Below are 22,176 nucleotides of genomic sequence, written 5' to 3' on the forward strand. Positions count from 1 at the left end.
TCGAGAGTAGAGGGGATGCATACAGAAGGGTTGAAAGAAGGTGAGAGCGAGCTATGGCAAGTTTAGCTGGAGGGGTTATGAAGGCTTTTATTCTGTAAAGTGTCCCTAATTTTTTATTGATGGTTTTGATAGTTTGGTTAACATGTAGGTTAAATTTTAGATTATTGTCTATGATGACACCTAATAGTTTTGTAGATGGGTCAGGGGAGATTATTGTGCCATCATTTGATTTTATGGTAAAGGTGAAAGCGGTAGACCTACGTGTTGGTGAAAATAACAGCATTTTAGTTTTTTTGGGATTTAGGATCAGACGATGTTCAGAAAGCCAGTTTTCTATTGTATTAAAGGTGGTCTGGGTAGCTGACCATAACTCTACTGGAGATGTGGCTGAGCAAATCAGAGTAGAGTCATTAGTATATTGGATACAGCTGACTTTTGGGATAACAGTATAAAGGTCGTTAATGAAGAAAGAGAACAGCAAGGGCCCTAGTATAGAGCCTTGTGGTACTCCAAGGGTGTTAGGTAGAAGGTTAGAGAGTTTGTTCTGCCAGAGGACAGCCTGCTGTCGACCATTCAGGTAGGATTGAAACCATTGGAGAGCTCAAGTATCTAGACAGAATGTTTGCAGGGTGTGGATTAAAAGTTGGTAATCAACCATATCGAATGCCTTGGAAAGATCCAAAAAGAGGGCTGAGGATATATAATTATTGTTGTGATTATGGTTTATGGTGCTGGTAAAGGCTAAGAGGGCTGAAGTAGTGCTGTGATGAGGACGGAAGCCATGCTGAGTGTCTGCCATAAGGCGATTCTGGATTAGGTGGTGCATGAGTTGTCTATGAATACATTTTTCCATAATCCTTGCAAGTGGAGAGAGCATAGCTATTGGCCTATAATTGGAGAATTCAGTAGAGCTGCCTCCTTTGTGAAGTGGCATTACATAGGATATTTTCCGGATGGTGGGAATTTTAGCTTCTATTATGGTTCGATTGATTAGTATTGAAACGGGGTAAGCAATAGCATCAGATGATTTTTGTAGGTACTCGGCAGGGAGTTGATCAGCAGAAAGTGTAGTGGGTTTTAATTTTTTGATCAAGGTACGGATAAGTGAAGTGGCGACTGGTTGGAAGCTGAACGCGAGTAGGTTTCTAGGGGTGCTACTTTCAGGACCAGGGGAGCTAGGAGGTAGTTGGCTAGCTAGGGCTTGAATTGTCTCAGTAAATAATTGGTTAAAACTATCAGAAACATATTCAGGGGTTTTATCAATAGTAGCTGCAGGGATTGGGGTTGAAGTTTGTCCAGGATGTAGTAGATTATTTAAACCTGCCCAAAACATCTGAGGGTTATTTTGATTTACTGTCTTAAATTACAGTAGTATTGTTTTTTCGTCTTGTAAAATTGATTTTTTGGTTTCGTTCCTGGATTGCCTGTATTTAATGTGATCTTGAGAGTCTTTAGAAGAACACCATAAAGCCCATGCTTTGTTTCTAAGGGTAATTTTGAGTTTAGACTCTATAGAAAGCCATGGCGCAGTTTTTGCCTTGGTTCTCTTTGAACGAACAGGTGCATGCATATCAAGGATCTCAAGGAATTTGTTGTTAAAGTATGCTACTGCTTCCTCTAAGGGGAGGTGTTTTAGAATAGACCAATTACATGAGTTTAGTTCTTGTTGGAATTTGGCAGGGTCAAAGTTTTTATTGTTTCTAACCTTTCTGAGTAAGGGTTGTTGGGAATTAATGGTTTTGTGCTTAATTACATATGTGAGAAGGTGATCGCTTAGGCCATTAAGGAGGGTACCAGAGGTGTACAGTTGGGGGTGACTATTTATGAGTACCCAGTCAAGTATACTTTCTTTTTGGTTGGGTTTACCTATCCTGGTAGGGGTGGATAAGATTTGTGTAAATGCATGCAGGTTAATATGGGTGGTTGGGGATTCTGAGGAACAGGTGCCCCAGTCTATGTTAAAGTCTCCATGTAGTAGGGTTTCTTGGGGGTAGTGACATGATAGCCAGTGCAGGATATCTTCAAATGTAGATATATTGTTACCTGGGGGAACGTACATACATATAATATTAATGCATTTATTTTTATTAAGTTGCAATTTGGTGGCAAGAATGTCTGAGTTATTAATCTGAGGTGGTTGTATTACATCTATGGTGACATTCAACTCAGATTTATAGAGTACAGCTACCCCCCCCCTTCCTCGAAGCACGATCCAGCCTGTGTATGTTGTACCCAGGTGGTAACACTTCATTGTCTTTAGTGTTAGGTTTTAACCAGGTTTCAGATAAACAGAGAATCTCAGGGGAGTGGACATCCAGAAGTGCATGCAGTTCATGTACCTTGTTATTAATGCTTCTAATATTGAGATGACAGACTAGGAGAGAGTTAGTTGGCCTATTAATTGTAGGTTTGTAGCTTAGATTGCAAGTAGAGGGGGTATATGTATCTGAAGTGAGTAGGCCAGGGTTGGGGTGAATATCACCACCAAGTATTAGGCTGAGTCTATACTTGGTGATGAACTTCAGGAATTTGTTTATTAGTTTGTGGTAGTGTTTGGATCTAGAGCTAATGTGCTTGGGGTTGAGACGTTGATAGACTGAACAAGATGTTGGATAGGATCTGGTACTGTAAGTATGGTTGAAGGTGGAAGGATTTACAGCTGGGGTGATAGTATGGCCTTTTGGGACCTGAAATCCCGTTGGAAACTGGTTTTCATACAAGGTAAGGAGGTATGGTGTGAACAAGAGGGGTAGTAAAGAGGAGTATATCATTATCTGTGATTCAGCTAGTGAGATAAGGAACTGTTTTACCTGGTGATGCAACACCAGAAGATAGAGTGGTGAGGTAAAGGTACTGGAACGGGGATGGGAGAATGCCAGATGAAAGCTAATAAGTGCTATTAAAATGTAGGTAGTATAATGGGGGTGGGTGGAATTATCCCAGATGAAAGCAGATAGGTTCTAGAAAGTGGGGGAGTGGCTATAGTACTATAAATTTGGAGGTACTGGGGGCAGGGAGGGAAGCGAAGAGAGCCCGAGCGTAGCGAGGGCAAATGTAGCAGGGCTATTGCAGTTTACAAGGTTTCCTAAGGTGTCCTAAAGCTATAAGGTAAGTATTACAGCTCTTAATGTAAGAGTCAATTTACTTCAGTTACAGGGGAAGGAGGCAACCACTCAAGTAGAAACAAAGAGTCGTATGGCTGACCAATATGGTGACCTGCTTAATTAAAAAGCACTGTAAGTGAAAGCTTAACAAATGCTTTTTGTGTGTGCAACCTACTCTGTTTAAATGTTGAGAGAAACTGATTGCAGTCCTGTAGACACTGTTTTGTAGGGAACTGTAGAATTCAATCTGTTTAAATGTTGAGAGAAACTGATTTCAGTCCTGTAGACACCGTTTTGTAGGGAGCTGTAGAGTTCAATCTGTTTAAATGTTGAGAGAAACTGATTGCAGTCCTGTAGACACCGTTTTCTAGGGAAGTGTAGTGTTCAATCTGTTTAAATGTTGAGAGAAACTGATTGCAGTCCTGTGGACACCGTTTTGTAGGGAACTGTAGTGTTCAATCTGTTTAAATGTTGAGAGAAACTGATTGCAGTCCTGTGGACACCGTTTTGTAGGGAACTGTAGAGTTCAATCTGTTTAAATGTTGAGAGAAACTGATTGCAGTCCTGTAGACACTGTCTTGTAGGGAACTGTAGAGTTCAATCTGTTTAAATGTTGAGAAAAACTGATTGCAGTCCTGTAGACACCTTTTTGTAGGGAACTGTAGAATTCAATCTGTTTAAATGTTGAGAGAAACTGATTGCAGTCCTGTAGACACTGTTTTGTAGGGAACTGTAGAGTTCAATCTGTTTAAATGTTGAGGGAAACTGATTGCAGTCCTGTAGACATCGTTTTGTAGGGAACTGTAGAGTTCAAACTAAGTCCCACCAGGTCAGCCAAGGGGGGAAGAGAGAGGGAAATCCTAAGCACCTAGATTTGAAAAGAAGTTTTGAAGTTTGAGTGGCTCCGAGTATTTCAAAGGGTGGAAGGGATAGAATTCCAGAGTTTAGCTAGGGAGTAGGATAATAGTAGGTGGCCAGGGGGTCGATGAGGCTTATATATGTTTAAAAGATTGTGGTTTTCTGATCTTAGAGAGCATTTGGGAATATAGGGGGTTAAAGAGATGGACAGAGAAGGACAACTAGAAGGTTTGAATATGAGCTTGTGAGCAGTAGCAAGTCTAAGGAGTTTGAGGTAGTTAGGAGGTTCAAGCCATATCAGGGAGTGGAGAGAGAGAGAGACAGTGATGCAATGAGTTTCTGGAGTTGGTGGAAAAAATGGAGATTTTATTGTAACAGGCTTCCAACTTGGCCTGTAAGCCTAGTTGAAAATTAGTGAATAGGGGGATACCATACATAAGAGGGGGAAGAAGGCAAGTAGACATAAGAGTGCGTCTGGTGGAAGGGGTAAGTTAATGATTGTGTCTATACAGGAGATCTAGTTTTTGGTGAGTTTTTTTATATTAGTTTGGATAAGGATGTCAAATTTTAGATTTTCATCAAATATGACACTGAGCAGTTTGGTACGTGATACTGTTTCTATGGGGCTATTACTCTGAGCAGTCACTGTAAAAGAGTTTTTGTCTATATTGGGGTTTTTGGATGGGGAGAAGATCATTACCTTTGTTTTACTGGCATTTAATGCAAGGGGATTACTACGCATCCATGATTTGGTATTAGAGAAGGCTAACTGAGTTTTGAGAAGTAGGTCGGAGGGGGTGTCTGCTGTACAAATAATGGTCAAATCATCAGCATATTGAATTAGTGTGGCATTGGAGAGAGACTAGTGGAAGTTATTAATGAAAATGTTAAAGAGGAGGGTGCCTTGGCTGGAACCTTGAGGAACTGTGGTAGGGGTGTGTAGAAAGGAAGAGAGTGAGTTTTTCCATTTGGCGGCTTGCTGTCTTTCAGAGAAGTAGCTGGTGAACCAGGTGATGTTGGGGGGGGGGGGTTGAGAGAAGAGAGTTGGGATAATAGTAAGGGGTGAGAAATGGTGTCAAAGCTTTGGAGAGGTCGAGGAACAGAGTAGAGACTATTTTGCCAGAGTCGTGAGCAAGATTTAAAGAGTCTAGAAAGAAGAGGAGGGCAGTGATGGTACTAAGCTCAGGACGGACACCATATTGCGTAGGGGTTAGTAGGTTGTTTTGGGTCATATTGGACATCATTTGGGATTGAATACATTTATCCATGAATTTTGATAGTGGAGATAGGATGGCTATGAGACAAAAATTAGAAGTGTCAGTGTTTTTGCCTCCTTTATGGAGTGGAATGATAAAGGCATGTCTCCACAATAAGGGAACGTATGATTCTAGTATGGATTGGTTTATTAAGATAGAGATGGGATGGACAATGCTGTCTGCAGACAATTTGAGGAAAGTTGTGGGTAGGTTATCTGAGATAGGGGAGAATGGTTTGAATTGAAGGAGGAGCTTCTTTATTTTGCTTAGAGACAGGAGAGAAGCAAAAAGTGGGAGTAGGGTACTCAGATTGTGTGGAGATGCAGAGGGGTTGGTTGGGGGAGGAGGCAGAGAGTGGTGAGAGAAGTTGGTGGTGAGTTTAGCTATGGATTCTGTGAAGAAGGTATTTAAATTAGAGACATTTTCTAGATCAGTAAGGTTTAGGTTAAGTAATGGATTATCCTTATTGTCTTGGTGGAGAAGGTAGGAGATAGACTCCCAGAATTTTCTTGGGTTGGATAAGTTTTCTGATTGAAGTTTATTGTAGTATGATTTTTGATGCCTGATTATTAGCTTTTTTGCAATGTTACTGAGTTGTTTAACTCCTGTTAGGACATGGGGTAATTTATTTGTATGGTTAAGTGTCCACACTTTGTCTCTTAGGTGCATGATTTGTTTAGTTTCTTTGGTTAACCAAGGGGAGGATGAAGTTTTAACTCTTTTAGTTTTTAGTGGATCAAGGTTGTTAAGAAGGTTCAGGAAGGTTTTATTAAAATAATCAATGGCATTGTTGAGAGACAAGGTTTTGTTAAGAAGGTTCAGGAAGGTTTTAGTAAAGTAATCAACAGCATTGTCAAGAGGCAAGGTTTTTAAGGGTGACCAATCTGTTACTTTTAGGCAGTCTATGAATATTTGTGGGTTGAAACTGGAGAGTTTGAGATTGCACATAGTGCTGTAGCTTTTGAGGGCGAGAGGAGTGACAATCAGCAAATGAGGTGGTCACTGAGAGAATCATGAAAGGTGCCAGTATCTGAGATAAGACAAAAAAACTTTTCACCAAAAACGAAAATAGCAGCCCAAACTGGATTTTAAATGTCTTTACTTCAATTCTGGTACCTCGGCCTTCGCCTTCTAATTAGAAGGTGAAGGCCGAGGTACCAGAATTGAAGTAAAGACATTTAAAATCCAGTTTGGGCTGCTATTTTCATTTTTGGTGAAAAGTTTTTTTGTTTTACTAGGTGTGTATGGTTACTTGTATTTTTTATTATCTGAGATAAGGTCAGAATGAGACACTAAGATCCCGTCAGTGATGTTACCAGTGGTTCCACCCTTGTTTGACAAGGTAGGAGAGTTTATTAATTGGATGTAGTTGCAGAGGTTGATATTTAGTACAGACAGGATGGTTTGGGTCGAGAAGAGTGACAGGAGTGATTTGTGACAGATGAGTACCAGTAAGAGTGAAAGGGAAGGTCTACAAGAGGGTAGTGAGACCAGCTATGTTATATGGGTTGGAAACAGTGGCATTGACAAAAAGGCAGGAGTTAGAGCTGGATGCGGCAGAGTTAAAGATGTTAAGATTTGCACTGGGTGTGACAAGGGTGGACAGGATTAGGAATAAGTATATTAGAGGGTCAGCCCAGGTTGGAAGGTTTGGAGACAAAGCCAGAGAGGCAGGATTACGTTGGTTTGGACATGTGCTGAGAAGGATGCTGAATATATTGTGAAAAAGATGCTAAGGATGAAGCTACCAGGTAACAGGAAAAGAGGAAAGCCTAAGATAAGGTTTATGGATGTGGTGAGAGAGGACATGCAGGTGGTTGGTGTAACAGAGCAAGATGCAGAGGACAGGAAGAAATGGAAACAGATGATCCACTGTGGAGACCCCTAATGGGAACAGCCAAAAGAAGATGATGATGAGTTGTATAGAGGTTGATATTTAAGGAGGGGGATTCAGAGTTTATCATGGCCCAGTTTATGTTTACGTCACCTAAAATAACGGTTCCATTTTCGATGTTAGTTTAAAACCAGGAAGAGTATGCATTGAAGTACAGGGATGTTGTTGCCTGGAGGAATATAGAGGGCAGCAGTGCATATGGATTTGTGTTTGTTCAGTTTAAAGAGGGAAATACAGAGTTCAGAATTGGCAAATTTAGGAATGGGATTGGTGTAGTGAGTAACAGTGTAGGAAGAGGAGTAGAGTATAGCTACTCTGCCACCTTTTTTGTTGGGTCTGTCAGAGCATAGCATTTGGTAGCCTGGTGGGAGAAATCTGTTATTTTTTATATTAGAATTAAGCCAGGTCTCTGTGATGTCAAAAATGTCAGGTTGGTTATGGACAGCCAAGTGTGGAGGATGGAAATTTTATTTCCAAGGCTTTGGGCATTGATTGTAATAAAATGAAAATTCTTGGGGGTGGGGGCATGTGGTAGATGGAGATGAGAGTTGGGTGTGGAAGTGGTAGGGCCAGGGTTGGGGTGGATGTCCCCAGAGAGAGAGAGAGAGACAGTGAGAGCCTGTCTAGTATGAGTCTAATATAGATTGTTAAAGAGGGTGAGTACAGGTGATGATGAATGGTGTATTTGGATGGGTGTGAGGGGTGAGGGAGAAGAGGATGGGGTAGGATGGGAATTACTCTGAAATGAAATAGGAGGGTAGTGTTTGAAGAGTAGAGCTAATGGGCTATAGAAGAGAAAGATGGATAGTTAGTGTGTTTGAAGTTTGATGTATAGCGTGAAGGTAAAGTGTAGAAGTGTGATTTATACTGTGATGGAAAAGTAAAAGAGGGGGTAGGACGGTAGGTAAGATAGGAAAGAATTGAAAGTACAGTGATGGTTATATTAGGTTAAAAGAGTGTATTTAAGTCTGAGATATAGTGGGAGTAGGTTTAGTTGAGATAAGGAAGGATGATGGGAGGGGATGGGAAGTTTTATAGGTGATCGGATGCTGAGGCAGAGTGGGAGGCGTTATGGATAGAATAAATGTAAAGGTGGTGGGGCAAGTGGGAAATGGGGGCAGGGTAGGGGAGCTGAGTGAACCCGAGTTTTAGCGAGGGTGAACGGAGTGGCGCCACACCAAGAATGGCAGGTAAGGAGGCAGGTAAGGAGTGTTTAAACAAAAAAACAATCAATCAGTAATGTGGCAATGGGACTGTGCTGTAGTATAGTTCTGTGAAAGGTAAAAGATATGGACAAGTAAGCCAATTTGAGTTGTATGGATGGATGGGGGCCTACGAGAGCAGAGGGAGGTGGTAGAAATAAAACAGTAAGGGGAACTAAGAGCTTGCTATGGAAGCACAAGTCTAACTTTTCAACAATTGACTAGGAGTATGTGACTTTGGTACAGCTAAGGATGTTATAGATAGACTTTAAACAAGGAAGGAGTGTAACTAACAATATGGGGAGGGGGAGTTAAAATAAGTTTACATGCAGCTTGATTTAAACACTATGGTAGGGGAAGAGAGAAAAAAGGTAAGAATAACTTGGACTAGGGAGATACTCTATAGACTTTTAACAAGGAAGGAGTGTAACTAACAATATGGGGAGGGGGAGTTAAAATAAGTTTACATGCAGCCTGATTTAAACACTATGGTAGGGGAATGGAGAAAAAAGATAAGAATTACTTGGAAGTCATGGGGAGGGTACAGTGCAGCTGTCAGTATTGCTGCAGGGCACAACCAAAAGACACAACAAATACTTATTTGTTTAACAAAGCAATAGCTAGTGTTACTGAAAGGATTCCAAGACAAACTTCAGTGGAGTGAAATTGTAAATAGCCATTGTAAACACCTGGATAGAAGCAGAGAGGCTGTGGAGGTGATCAACTAGTAGTCCAAAAGTTTTCTGAAGTTTATAATTTTTGGAGTGCCTGTGCTCTCAAGTATGGGGAGGGGAACAAACCAGACCCATTATGTAGTGGCGATGTACAGACAGTGGATAGAAGCAGAGAGGTGGTGGAGGTGATCAACTAGTAGTCCAAAAGTTTTCTGAAGTTTATAATATTTTGGAGTGTCCATGCTCTCAAGTATGGGGAGGGGAACAAACCCAACCCACTATGTAGTCGTGATGTACAGACACTGGATAGAAGCAGAAAGGCTGTGTAAATAGTATAATAGTATAATAGATAAGCAGAAATATTATGCAGAAAGCAAAACTTACTGATGCCTACACAAGCATATCAGAATATTAATATATCCAGCAACTGCAGACACTAATGATATTTCTTTCATTCAGAACAGTTATTGTTTGCCTCTGCATTTCCTGGCCACTCACTGCATCAGGCATAATCAGTCAATCACACCTCCAGGTGATAGGGCATTTTCAGCATAATCTGCACACTATGACTACAGAACATAAACCTCAATTAAGACAAAAATAACAATTTTCAGTTGTACACAGTACAAAGAAGAATGTTTGCCTACCCCATGACTAATTTTTTCATTATACACATCAGATGTAAGAAGCCCAAGTGAAACACCCCACTAGACGGCAGGGTACTTTCAGCATTATCTGCACAAATGTTGTGCAAGCTCTCATACGCAAATAGTACAACTACTATTATTACTATGATGAATAATAATACTAGTACTTCTACAGACATTAAGCAGTCTGAACAAATATTAAAAGTGTTATATATCAAAATAAAAACAAAACATTGATTTAAACATTGGAGTAACCATGCACTGGGTGACCACTCTGTGCATCAGGCATACTGAACCCTAAGTTACAGATTGCACAAAGGATAGGACACAGTCATCATCATTTGCACATTGATGGGGGTTACAGGAGGGCATGTTGTACACAAAGGAAGTGTTCGAGTGTAAGAGATGAGTTAATGGCAATTATGCACTCACAGGCCCAACATCTAATTTCATGTCTTAGTATTGAATTACTGGTCGCATTAAACCTTACAGTCTGCTTTCTGTTTACGTAAATAGTAGACTTACAGACTTACCGGAGGCTCTAAATGAAGTGACTTGCTTGTGGTTTAGCCATATTAATTTTAGATGGAATTGTAGATACTGTCAGAAGCTCTAACAGCTAGCAGCCTGCTGCTTGATTTAGCTGTATTTTCTGCTGCATTTTGTAGTAATATGTTGCTAAGAGCAACCTACATCTTAAATATTGTACTCTGCTGAAATATTGTGTTCTGCTAAATATTTTCCAGCACTCTCTTCACCCAGGTCTTCTAGCTTCCTCTCCTCTGCTATTTTCTTTCTCTCCCTGTCTAAACCTGTACTCCTCTTTCCCCCCACCTCTCTTCTTCTTAAGCATCTCTTATTATACTACCCCGTCCCCTCCTCTCTACAACCTTATCTCGATTAATTACTCTCTCCTTACCTGTTCTACAAATTCCCCACTTCCCTCTACTGCTTTGTGTACCCCTTTATACTGCTTGAATTTCTTTCTCACCTTTGTCCTGTATTTTATATCTATTTCTACAGGTCTCCTGCTCCACAACTAAGGCTCTACAATCCCGTGTCAACCCAGGATGACTACCCTCTCCCATATTGAGTGTTGCTTCATCACTGGAATTTGCTCTCCGTTCAACAGCACAATCCTAAGAACAGTGTATGTTGTCATAGATATTTATATGTCCTTACCATAAGTAATTTGTGCCATCTGTTATGACTGCACCTGGTCAGCGTCAACAAACCTCTGTGCCCCCCAACACTTTCAGCCAGTAGTTAAACTGTCCTCCTTACTCTGCTTAATTCTTAGTTGCTTTTTCTTTTAGTCTTATAGAAAATACAGCTAAAACCCCTCTCTCCTACTGGCACTGCTACCCACATCTTAACCCACCCCCAGTTTAACATTCTCTCCCAACCTATCTTTCAGTATCATATACTTTTCTTACATTATGCCTGTTACCCAGAGTCTCTATTTTTCTCTTCTCTAACACTACCTGTACGATTTAGCCCTCAGCTCTGTGGCCAGACAGTCCTTTCCTACATAGATTTGGGCAAAAAAAAAAATCTAACAAAGTAAAAGTTTGGATGTCCTTTTTTCTCTCTTTTTACTCTGGATTCTGTACTACCTGATTGATTGTCTCTGGCATACTCTGCTCCTCCTGGGCAGTGTGGCCATGCTTCGTTCACCCTTGTTAATGCTTGGGCTCACTTCACTCCCCTACCCTACCCCCATTCCCAGCCACCCCCACATCAATTACTTTTATTCTAACCTTACCATTACCTCACATCCTCTCCACATGTCTGCAATCTCTTCCCCTCCCAATCAAATTCTCCATCTCACTAAAAACCATCACAGCCACTTAGCTATCTTCTTCAACCAATGAATCAATTGACCCTCCCCCCTACTCCTACTATTACTCACACAATATTGAGCTTCTCTAATGGACTACACCCCTTCCCTTATCTTCTACAATCACACATACTTATATCTACCTCCCCACTCTTACAACTAATTGTCTACACTTACTTATTTCCTTCTGAATCCTCCTTTCCTTTTCTTCCCACAACTACAATATGCTGCTACCCATACTCCTTTCATTATCACTACTCACAACTCTCACTATAACAACCTCCTGCCATGTACCTTTCCCCAATCCATCCTCTAGTCCCACCCTACCCCACCATCACCTTACAAACACAACACCTCACTCCTTTCATATACTATCCTCCCTGTTCACCCATCATTTCATATACCTATTCAAACATAATCTATCCTCAAAACTCTACCGCACTCCCAAGCCCAAATCCAAAATGATCCCACTACTCACCATTAGGCATACATACTCTATCCCAAGTCTCTCCTTGCTTCTTGCAGGAGATGGTCATCCTAACCCTGGCCCACAAACCCACCCATCTGATCACCCCATCCCAGTATATACCACCCCTCATCCATGCATCCTCCACCATTCTCCCTCCCTAGCTTCCACCCAGCTGAGATACTCATAGCTAACCTTAACCTAAATAAACACAAAAAGATTACCATTGCTACTATCTACATACCATCTGGTAATAACATCCCTACACTAGAACTATTTCTATCCTGGATTTCCCAAATTATATCCTATGAAACCATCATTACTGGTGATGTCAACACTGACTGTAACTATTTCACCACCCAATCCCCTAATACCAGCATCAGCCTATATGGCTTTACCCGGCTAATCACCACCCCTACTCATTTTAGTCAACACTCCAATACTAGCACCACTCTAGACTGGATACTTACCTCCCACCCTGACCATTATCACAACCCCTCTATACTGCCTGACATACAAAGAGATGATCACCCCATCTCTATCAGTCATCACCTATCCCAACCATCTAAAACCTATCTATATAGAGAATGTCGTAACCTAGCTAACTTTAGCCTTGATTTATTTAATCAGACACTCTCATCTGTAAATTGGTCCCCTCTCCAACAACTTCCCCTCGAAGAAGCTGTTCTCACATTCAACAGCATCTTCCTTAACACCCTTAACTCCTGAGCTCCTACTAGAAAGGTTAGTTAAATCAAACTTTACACCATGGATTAGTAAATCCACTCTCTCTCTCATGCAGAAAAGAGATTCCGCATGGAAAACCTGGAATAAATTTAAAAAAATCTAGTCTTCAACTCTATAGAGAACTTCGTAACCTCACAAAAAACAAATCAACCTAGATAAAAATAATTTTTACCTGAATCCTCAGATAAGACCCCACTCCAACCCCAAACAATTCTGGAAAACCATTAAAAAGCTTCTGCACCCTGGTAACCTTTCCCCTCCTAACCTCAGGCCAAATGGTTCACTTCTAGAAACAGCTACAACCCTCAACTCCTTCTTTATATACTCCATACAAAAACTAGTCAAATCTAACACAAAGTTTATTCCTGACACTCACCCCATTCCCTCCAACCAATCCACCTTCACCATCAAACCTATCCCCACTACTGTTATCAAATCCTTACTCTCAAAACTTAAGCCCTGCTCCCCCTCAGCAGACAACCTGCCCCCCATACCTGAAAATAGCAGCCCCTTCTATAGCCTATCCAGTCTCCATACTTATTAACCGATCTATCCAGGAAAACAAAGTCCCACAAATATGGAAAAAAGCATACATTATTCCTTTACACAAAGGTGGAAACTCCACTGACCCCTCAAATTTCAGACCTATCACTATCCTAATCTCCTCTCTTAAAAATCTTAGAAAAGTGTATATACAAACACCTCCTGGCACATATAACTGATGAAAATCTCCTTACCCCAACTCAACATGGCTTCCTCCCACACCATAGCACATCTACCGCCCTACTGTCCATCACTAACTCCATCTTTAGCTCTCTTAACAACAACAAACTAGTATCATCCCTCTTCCTTTCTAAGGCTTTTGACACTGTTCCACATAACCTCTTGCTCTCCAAGTTTTCTTCCTTTAACCTTTCTTACTCTACCCTTAACTGGTTTTCCTCTTACCTACTAATAGAACCCAATCTGTCAAATGGTTATCTGCTACCTCACCTTTCCTTCCCATTCATAATAGAGTCCCTCAAGGCTCCATCCTGGGCTCCCTACTATTCAACATTTTTACAAATGATCTCTTCCTGTCCTGTCCTCACTCTAAACTTATTCAATATGCAGACAATTCTACAAACATCTCTACCTCAGACAACCTAACTCACCTACATACCCTCACACAAGACACACTCCTGTCTGTCGTAAAATGGCTCACCACTAATCAACTCATACTTAACCACAATAAAATTTAACTTCTTTTCCTTCCCAAACCTCTCAACATCTCATATCCTCCTTCTCTATCTCTTCCCTAAACAATACAATCATTATGGCAGAGGCTCACACCAAACTTCTCGGTGTATACATTGATGATGAACTAAAATTCAACATCCTCATCAACAACTGCATCAAAAAGACCCATCAGAAACTTGGACTATTACACAGAAATCCTCACCTATAACCCGGACACTATTTGGATAAAAAAGACCATAAATAATGTGTGGGAAATGTTCAAAAGAATGCCCAATAAGTTGGATATATTTAATAGAAAATTAATATACAGTTTTAGAAGGAATAACAACCTTAAGGATATGTTGGAGAAATGTGGGCAAAAGTCAAAGGTTAGGACAGATCGGACTAAGGGAGCGTTCAGGTGTGGGAGGTGTTCCTAATGTGCCTTTACTTCCAATAAGGGCAATTTGTTGCTCCCCACCATACCTTTTACACTAAGAGCTACTGGTTACCACACTTGTTTTAACAAAGGAGTTGTATATCTTGCCTACTGTACCACATGTTGGGCATACTATGTGGGTAAAACGGAACAACATTTGAGACAAAGGATATACAAACACACTTATGATATGGAACAAAAGAGAGAGACCAATGCATTATTTAGGCATACATTGCACTGTAAGAATGCTGAATTCAAATTTTGAGTGTTAGAGACAATTCCAAAGGATGGTGGGAGGGGGTGATTGGGAAAGTAGACTGGAATTTAGAGAGCTTATATGGCAGTTACGGTTGAATGTAACTACATGTCCTGGATTAAATGACCATATATCACTAATTCCAGCACTAAAACATAGAGCAAATAAGTTACAATAAATGATAAAGTATAGTGGACACATTAAAATTGGCCATGACTATGGTTTAAGTATGAAAAAAAAGTACGTATTTTTACACATTTTTATGCATGTTTCTAATTATGTACACACACATATATGCATTTTATACATTTATACATATATATTTATATTTTTATTGTATGTACATGCATACATATATATATATATATATATATATATATATATATATATATATATATATATATATATATATATATATTTTTTTTTTGTGCTTTTGATACTTAGAATTTTGTTTCAAGAGTTGAATGTTTGGAATGTTTAATTGAAGTCTTGTCTCTATTGGTTGTTTTTATTCATGTTGACCAATGGGAGGATCTTGATTGTTATTTAAACTACAATTACAATTGGTATTAGGATTCTGATGAAGTTTCCTGGAGGGAAATGAAAGCAATAAATCCTGTTTTTTGTTAATAAACCAAGTAAAACTATATCATGAGGCTGCCTTTATTGGGTATCTGCTGTGGCTGGAGATCATTTTGGGTTACTAGTTTAATCTTTCTCCAGTTTTCCATCTTTTTTGGTTACTGGTTCTACTTTTGATGGCAAGGGGCCGCACAGTCTAACTGGAGTGATAGGACACTCATTGGTGAGCTCACTAGACTTATTCAAGCATTCACTCAAGCAGACGGTGAATTACTGGATATAGAACTATCAATTCCTTGTGCGCAGGCCAGCCTGGTCAATCAGGAAGTGATGCCTATGCATCAGGAGGGGTTACAGAACCAGCAGTTCAATGGGGATTTTCATGTTTCCAGTCCTAATTACAGTGAATGGTTAGTAGAATTGCCGGCACTCCAGAATGGACGTCGAAGGCATGATAGTGCCAGGGACTTCGAACCTTATGCGGATTTAGAGTTTGAAAGTTGGCTAACCAAGAGCTTTTGTCATCAGAAGACCTGTAACTCTGATAACAGGAATACTAAAAATTCTTATTTGGACAAATGTAAGCTATTGAAATCTAAAATGCTTAAGTATAAGAATTTGAGTTTGGACAATTGTTTTTTTATTGAATTTATAAAAAGGAACACATACCTAAGGGTCTTAGGTTAAATAGGATTCCGAACAAAACTGTTATGTGTTCGGAATTTTGCAAAAAAGTTGCTGAAATTTTATACAACTGTAGTATAGCTCTTATGAGAGCAATCGTTAATAACAATAACATGTTAATTGACCAATTGAAATGTGAGATAGATAGGTTAAACAAGGAAATACACAATGATTTACTTTTTACAGTACAGGAGTATAAAATTGATTATTTTGTTGTTTTAAATGATATAGATAAATTCATGGCCAAGAATCATAAAAGGAAGGTTCATAAATTAGATAGGGATGACCAGGCATATAGGAATGATCAGGCCTACATGGTAGGGTGACCTATTAAAAACACAGATAGGAATTTTCAAGAGAGAAAGTCTTTTAACTCTGGTTATCAATGGGAATTTTCCCGAGAACAGGTTGGCACTTTACACCATATGGATGGGAATAATTACAATTACTATTACAACAATCACTATCATGAACAAGTCAATAATGATGGAGATAGAAGGGCAGTTACCCCTTTAGGCCAGGAGGGCCTCAGGAAATCTGAGAAAATTTGGAATCTACCAGTACATCCAACATATGCAGAGGCAACAAGGAACTATTACCACAGCTATCAGGGGAATCGCCGCCATTAGATCAGACAGATACAGAGGTACAGGATGCTTCTAGGAATGAATTGACCATTAGTTATGGGAATTTGTCACAAAATAATGACATTAATATGGACAATTATGTGACACAGCAACCTAACAGTAATTTTTTCATGTACAACTATACCGACATGATTATTAAGGATAGTCATTTTTCTTTATTTAAGAAGGGCTTTACCTTCGTCCCTACCAAAAAAGGTGATCTAGCTAGAACAATTCTTGACATCAAGCTATTTACTAGGAAATTAAATGTGGATGTGATGTTTGCCAATGAATAGAAAACAGGCAGGCTGAAAAGTCCCAGCAAACATGACAAAATTGTGCTGAACGTGAGTTTATTTTTATATCCACAAACGTTTTCGTTGCTGTTTGACAGCAACTTCATCAGAAAAACTAGCTAACTGAAACGCCCTTCTTTTAAACATTAAATTCATTTTAAGTAAATAAAAGTATATGTATAATACATTTGTAAGATGTTATAAATGCATATACTTTAGCTGTTTATATTTAAAACACTTTATGCAATAAATCATGGGTGTATGAAATCTATGATGCCAATGTTAAATTACATAACCTAATGACAATACAATTTTATATCAATTTCCTATCATATTTTTAAACACGTGTCAAGTCAGTTACTATCTATATTGATATATAAAGTTAAAATTAACATTAGTACACATAAAGTATATGCATTTATATTTATAACATCTTACAAATGTATTATACATATACTTTTATTTACTTAAAATGAATTTTAGGGATTAATGTAGAAATGTGTTTTAAAACCCTGCATACCTTAACTGTCAATTGCGAAGGTATTTTAAATTAATTTAAGTCATTATGATTTTTTAATGAATTGTTTTGGCGCCATTTAATGTTTAAAAGAAGGGCGTTTCAGTTAGCTAGTTTTTCTGATGAAGTTGCTGTCAAATAGCAACGAAAACGTTTGTGGATATAAAAATAAACTCACGTTCAGTACAATTTAGTCGTGTTTGCTGGGAATTTTCAGCCTGCCTGTTTGTTTTCTATTTACTGGTTTTTGTTTTGTGTACTCGTGACATGTTTGCCAATGATTCTGGTTCAAGTACTGTTTCAGGTTGTTTATCTAGGAAGAGTATTTACAATCCTCCTTTGCACAATGATATTAACAATTTAGAGAGAGTGGTCATTAAGGAAGTAAGGCACAAGTTTTTTAATAACAAATATTTCTTTAGTAATTTAAATCCAGAAGAAATAGAAGTTCTGGAGGAATTAACACATAACCACTTCAATGTGAGGGTGATGAAGCCAGACAAGGGGGAGATGTTGTCCTTATGGAAAATTGGAATTATACAGCTAAAATGATGGATATATTAAATACAGATGCACAATATATGATTGTATCTAGGAATGAACTTCACATAGCCTATAGGAAATTAGACCTGATTTTAGAATACAATTTCATACAAGGGCTTATAGACAGCAAACTGTATAATTTTTTAAAAGTTGAAAAACCATTTGTGCCAAGCATTTTCTGAATTCCAAAAGTTCACAAGGACAACCAGGATCCCCCCTCAGACCTATAGTGACATCGGAAGGATCTAAAACCCAACCTTTGGCCATTTATGTGGATACAAAATTAAAACCATTCTACAATGTACATCTAATCTACAATCTACAGTTATTCCTCATACTACAGAGCTTGAATGGTTTGAACACATGCTAAGATCACAACATGTTTAGAATAGTATTGGAAAATATAGAACTGGTCCTTAAGAACAATTTTCTTTTCTTTCAGGGGGAATACTATCATCAGTTAGATGAAGTTGCTATGGGAGCCTCTTGCGCTCTCATTTTTGCTAACATAGTTATGCTATATTGGGAGCGACATTTTGTGTTTGATTCAGTTTTTAGTTGTCATATAGCAAGATATTTCCATTTTTGGATGGTATATTTGTAGTATGGAAAGGATCCCATAATCTTATACCCAATCTTTTGGAATACTTAAATAGCAGTACTAAATTTTTGAGGTTCACCCACAAATTCAATGTCAATGAGGTACATTATTTAGATGTGTACATTGTAAAGGATCCATTTTCTGAGTGTTATGTGTCTAAATTATACAGGAAAAACTGTTTCTCCGATTCATACCTACATTTTGACAGCAACCATCCCCGTTTACAGAAGAAGAACATAGTAAAAGGGCAAATGGTTAGGGTGGATAGGATGACTTCCTAACAGATAGATTTTCTTAATGAACTGGAACACGTGCATCAGCTTTTTTCAGAATGGGGTTACCCTGACAATATTATTCATCTTCTTAAAGAGGAAGTTATGAGGGGTTGGGGTACTAAATATGTTCCTCTTTTAACAAAGCTTGTTACCTGTGGTGGTTTGGATGATACCAACACAAATCAAAATCTTAGTGGTGATTTAGGGACACAAATTCCACCAGATTTTCAAAACAGCCAAACACCCTATTTAGTCCTTACCTATAACCTGGACACTATTTGGATAAAAAAGACCATTAATAATGTGTGGGAAATGTTCAAAAGAATGCCCAATAAGTTGGATATATTTAATAGAAAATTAACATACAGTTTTAGAAGGAATAACAACCTTAAGGATATGTTGGAGAAATGTGGGCAAAAATCAGAGGTTAGGACGGATCGTACTAAGGGAACGTTCGGGTGTGGGTGGTGTTCCCAATGTGCATTTATTTCCAATAAGGGCAATTAGTTGCTCCCCACCATACCTTTTACACTAAGGGCTACTGGTTACCACACTTGTTTTAACAAAGGAGTTGTGTATCTTGCCTACTGTACCACATGTTGGGCATACTATGTGGGTAAAATGGAACGACATTTGAGACAAAGGATATACGAACACACTTATGATATAAAACAAAAGAGAGAGACCAATGCATTATTTAGGCATACATTGCACTGTAAGAATGCTGAATTCAAATTTGGGTGTTAGAGATAGTTCCAAAGGATGGTAGGGGGTGATTGGGAAAGTAGACTTTAATTTAGAGAGCTTATATGGCAGTTATGGTTGGATGTAACTACATGTCCTGAATTAAATCACCATATATCACTAATTCCAGCAGTAAAACTTAGAGCAAACAAGTTAAAATAAATGATAAAGTATAGTGGACACATTAAAATTGGCCATGACTATGGTTTTAATATGAAAATAATGTACGTATTTTTACAAATTGTTATGCATGTTTCTAATTATGTACACACACATATATGCATTTTATACATTTATACATATATGTTTATATTTTTATTGTATGTACATACATACATATATATATATATATATATATATATATATATATATATATATTTTTTTTTTGTATTTTTGATACTTAGAATTTTGTTTCAAGAGTTGAATGTTTTGAATGTTTAATTGAAGTCTTGTCTCTATTGGTTGTTTTTATTCAGGTTGACCAATGGGAGGACCTTGATTGTTATTTAAACTACAATTACAATTGGTATTATGATTCTGATGAAGTTTCCTGGAGGGAAATGAAAGCACTCAATCCTGTTTTTTGTTAATAAACCAAGTGAAACTGTATTGTGAGACTGCCTTTATTTGGTACCTGCTGTGGCTGGAGATCATTTTGGATTATTACACAGAAATAACACATTCCTTACGCAGGAATCTAAAACCTCCCTTGCCCAAGCCTACTTCCTCCCAACATTACTATATGCAGTTCCTATTTTTACCAACCTCCAAAAAAAGCTATTACATAAACTTGAACTAACCTATAATAAAATTGCCAAATCACAAATCTCCCCTACCGCTCACACCACTGCCTCTCTCTACAAAAACTTAATTGGCCAGAGTTCCACAACAATCTCCTTCTACCTCAGCTTCATATGACACAATCTATCCTGCTACATCCCCAAGCTTGTCCCTCATTAATTACTCTCATCATCCCTTATGTCCCTAACTGCAAACTTTGTACCTCTGACCAACACCTACTCCAAATCTCCAAACCCAATAAAACCATAGGTAAAAGTCTATAAAGTCATGCAGTCTCCACTGCTTGGAATAACCTCTCTCTCCCCATCAGATCTCTCCAAATCCTACCCAATTTCAAAATTGTTCTAAAGGACTACCTGTAAAAATCATGGTCCTGCCCCTGTAAAGATCCCACTTGACCCCACCTGATTGTAAGGCTGCTTTCCCCTTCCTTCCACCTAGACTTCCTTTTTCTCTACATCTACTTAGTGCTTACTAAATCCTGCCATACCCTCTAACCCCTCCTTACGTTTCACCTTTAATCTTTTATTTCTTCTCTCTTCTCCCTATCAATCCTGAACTCCTCTACACTTGTCTTTCCCTCTAAATAGAACACTGAACTTATCTTATAAACCTATCTTCAACTTCTCCAGTCTGTATTTTTTCCATTTTTATATGCAACTGTAAATAATTTTATATCTGTTTTTCAGTTTTTATATGCAACTGTAAATAATTCTGGCATCTAACTGTGAACACTATTGCAACTGTAAACTTGTTTCTGTAAATTTTGTAAACATTGTATTCTGGAGCTTTTCTCCTTGGGTCTCTGCTGAAAATGGGCACCTGCCCAACCAGACTAACCCCGTTAACAAATTAACAAATGGCAAATAAATAAATAAAAATCAATAGATGTGTTTAAGTCCATTTTGAAGTGTGTGTGTGTGTGTGTGTGTGTGTGTGTGTGTGTGTGTGTGTGTGTGTGTGTGTGTGTGTGTGTGTGTGTGTGTGTGTGTGTGTGTGTGTGTGTGTGTGTGTGTGTATGTGTGTGTGTGTGTGTTGTCATGTCATGGTAAACATGAAGTGTACTTTGTGTAGCTCTGCAGGGACACAGCCCCAGCATTTATGCCAGTAGTATGCCTACCATCCTGGACATATGTGAGCAGTCTACACAGCAACTGATTGGCTCCCAGCACTCCCGGCTCATATTTCACACACTCTGTCTCCCGGCATGCACGCATGCACTCTCAGACTGACTGCTGCTGCAATGGAGTAATGCTGGCTCTGTACTTAGCTCTGTAAGGAATATATTGGAAGCAACCACTCTCTGACTGACTGCTGCAAGGGAATTGGTGGCTCAGAAGCAAGCATTTTCACTGGTCTGGCAGCTCGGAAGCAAGAGCAAGCATTCTTGCTGGTAGGGAATTTGTGTGTGTGTGTGTGTGTGTGTGTGTGTGTGTGTGTGTGTGTGTGTGTGTGTGTGTGTGTGTGTGTGTGTGTGTGTGTGTGTGTGTGTGTGTGTGTGCATGTCTACTGCAGACACACTCTGATTGGCTCCCGGCAGACTGACTGCTGCTGCAAGGGAGTAATGGCAGCTCCATAGTTAGCTCTGCAAGGAATATATTGGAAGCAACCACTCTTGGACTGACTGCTGCAAGACAATTGGTAGCTCAGAAACAACCATTGTCACTGGTCTGGCAAAGCAAGAGCAAGCATTCTCACTGGTAGGGAATTTGTGTGTGTGTGTGTGTGTGTGTGTGTGTGTGTGTGTGTGTGTGTGTGTGTGTGTGTGTGTGTGTGTGTGTGTGTGTTTGTGTGTGTGTGTGTACAATTCCACAAATGCATATTCCTGGTGGCTAGAGGTATTCAGGCTCAAACCCTGTACCTTGGATGCAGGTAGCAAAAGCATGAATTCACCCACCACCACTGC

The sequence above is a fragment of the Protopterus annectens genome, chromosome 2.part1, assembly GCF_019279795.1.
Source record: "Protopterus annectens isolate FY-2018-M chromosome 2.part1, PAN1.0, whole genome shotgun sequence".
Taxonomy (NCBI): Eukaryota; Metazoa; Chordata; order Ceratodontiformes; family Protopteridae; genus Protopterus; species Protopterus annectens.